The sequence below is a fragment of the Coenobita brevimanus genome, chromosome 68 (assembly GCF_032717465.1).
Source record: "Coenobita brevimanus isolate Jiangsu-jjx chromosome 68, ASM3271746v2, whole genome shotgun sequence".
In the NCBI taxonomy this organism is placed as follows: domain Eukaryota; kingdom Metazoa; phylum Arthropoda; class Malacostraca; order Decapoda; family Coenobitidae; genus Coenobita; species Coenobita brevimanus.
In genome coordinates this window covers 20,972,486-20,975,498 of record NC_137021.1, presented here as the reverse complement: position 1 = coordinate 20,975,498, position 3,013 = coordinate 20,972,486, and the positions used below count along the sequence as shown (strand labels likewise).

General features: G+C 45.3%; 1 pseudogene; it reads left to right on the top strand.

Annotated features, from left to right (window-relative positions):
- LOC145405856 (uncharacterized) overlaps nt 1-2,722 on the top strand; it is a 3,341-nt pseudogene extending 619 nt beyond the window's left edge.
- Nucleotides 2,723-3,013: the final 291 nt, after the last annotated feature.

Sequence of the window (3,013 nt, the reverse complement as noted above, 5' to 3'; positions counted from 1 at the left end):
TGTGGTGGGGAGGTGTAGGTGAACTGTCAGACATTGAGGGGCACATGAATGGAGAACAATATATAAATATTATATTAGAGACCTCCTTTATCCCATCTGTGTGGGCTTATGCAATTCCTGAACCACAGCCCATATATATGGTGCAAGACCATAGCCCAATTCATACATGTTGTACGATCAGGCGTTGGTTCGAGGCTTACCCAGAAATTATTCTGTTGGATTGGCCTCCTAAAGGAGCAGACTGCAATCCAATAGAGAATCTCTGGGCATTTATGGTTCAGGAATGGGGTGTGGAGGAAAAAACTAGGGAGGCAGTGAGGCGCAAGGCAAGATTGGTATGGGAGGGAATAAGAAACTGGCCGAACATATGTAGCAATTTAGTAGAATCCATGCCTACAAGACTACAGAAAGTCATAGAAGCAAATGGTGGCTGGACAGAATACAAAACTAGGTCCAACAGGTATTTCAGCGATAGAGGCCTTGTCATGTAACTATAATACACGTGATATATGTTTGATAATGTTATTGTGTTGCAGGGTTGGTAGTTGCACAATGCTTACTGGTTGTTTCTATTTTATGTCTAAAGTGTTTGAGATACTTGTAATTATTGTCTAAAATTTTGGGGATACTTGTAATAATTATGTCTAAAATTTTTGTGAACTGTATTTAATAAACATGACAAATATGAATCCGGTGTTATCTCATTACTCAACGCTCGTGTTATACAACACTGTCGATTCTATATAATGTGAAATAATAATTTATATCTGAAAAGCATCACCATTTTAATGACTGTAAGAATGAACAATGAGTGTGAAGGAAACACTGAGCTTCAGGAGGAATCACGATCATAATGAACTTTCACTAACGTTAAGCTTACCAGATTTTCGTGCTAGATAATTATACACAATAGATACGAGTAATCATATTAAAGAAACAATTACTGAGGAAGAATCTTGATGTTACACACACACACACACACACACACACACACACACACACACACACACACACACACACACACACACACACACACTGAATACCTGTGTGTTCACTGGGTGGTATGGAAGTGCTTCGTTTGATTCGTAATTCTTAAAAACTTATGGGTATATTCTTTTGTGTCCCTGTTTAAGGTAAATATTTGAGGAATTAAAATGCAGTAAAGAAATATATTGATATTTTTGCAGCCAAAATATTATTGCATAGTATAACAACAGCAAGAGTTGTACGGTTTACATGACAGACAGTGAGTCAGGACTCTTTTCTATTTTTCGAAGCATATGTGTTCGTGCGTGTCTGGCCTTGTGATAGTTTGAGTGGGCTGTCGTCCAGAAAGGATCCGAGCCATATTTCCGGCCCAAACTCAGGTGGGCTAGAGATTGTGGTGCGCGAGTGCACGTCATGGCAGGTGTACATCACTAGGTGGTGTTCTCCTTTTGAATAACTGTAGCAATTTATAACGCTGCGTCCCTCACAGGATGAGGGAGGGTGTCCAATAAACTAGCCCTCTTAAAAGAGGGCACAAATCAAATCAAAATCCCCCGTACCCCCCCCCCCTCGATGACCCTCCCCAGCCTACCTCTCACCATACTTCCCTCCCCCTGCTTTCCTTCATTTCCACTCCCCTCTCTCCCCACCCTTTCTACCTTATATTATCCACGGCGCTAATCGACATAATAAACCGTACTCTTCTCTGTTTTTTGTCTGTTCCTGTAACTTTTTGTTTCTCTGCATTCGTGAGATTCTTGCCACGCCACAGTCGTTTTCTCCCACTCACTACTTCAGACAAGATGCAGCAATTCGAAACTGTTAGGCAGTGTATTCTGCGCCCAACTCCTTGGGCTCAGGTACAGGCACGGGCCTTGGGTTCTTTTATTCTGGACCGGGCTAGAGCATGCAGGCAAGGGATAGGGCTCAAATACGGGCTAACCAGTTCCACAAGTATAATACCTTACAGAGTACAACAGAATTTACACTCTAGTACATGGACAGTTCTATATGGGACACAAGTACACTATATGATGCAGCACTGTACATATATAATATGTATATGACACAGCACTGTACATATATAACATGTATATGACACAGCACTATACACATATAAAACATGAACACAGTATAGCACACAACACTACCTATCTAAATATCACTAACAGTATAACACCTAATACATCATATAACACAGGCATGGTATATATTGCACAGGGGAACGATATGATTCGTGATCCACTGAGATGTACTACCAATAAGGTATATCACGCAAGTCTTTTACACAGATGTACATATACCAAGGGCACGGATATTCCACAGGACTAAGACACTGTATATCACCACTCATATGACACAGGGGTCATGGTTCAACATGTAGGGGTCACAGATATTACACAGGGGGTATGGGTGTTACCTAGGGGGTGGAGGGTCACACAGGGGTGTGGGACGGTACACAAGGGATCACAAACAGGGTACACTACACAAGGATCTAGTGTGAATTAGGACACACCGGGACACAACACTGTGGACGAGGGAGGAAAGGGTTCACACAGGGTCTGTAGCACTGGGAATCATGGGGGAGTATTTCACACTGTAGGCTGGGTCGCTGGCGGGCGCTAGGGGTGTGCCCAAGGCCATGGCACAGGTGACGGCCTGGTGTGGGAGGAGGGCCATCAAGGATGCGTTCCTGGTACAGGTCTCAGACTGTGTGATCAATAGCCCGGGTTGAGCTGGAGGGCAGCGTGGTGGGTGGCCCTTTCCTGGTGGGGGCCCTGGGGATGTGGTGGCCCTCTGGACTGGGGCTGAACTGGGCTAAGAGCTGCACGGCACAGCGCCTGCCCTTGGCTGTAGTGCGAGTCCTGGGGATGGGTCCGGGTTGATCAGGGCTCGGGTTCGGCTGCAGGGAGCCCCTCGTCGTCTGGGGGCTGTGGTCTCGCTGGGAGGAAGAGGACAGCATGAGTTGACTGCGGCCGCTCACTCTGGAGGAGTCCATCAGCTGCTGGGGGCATCAGGGGCTGGG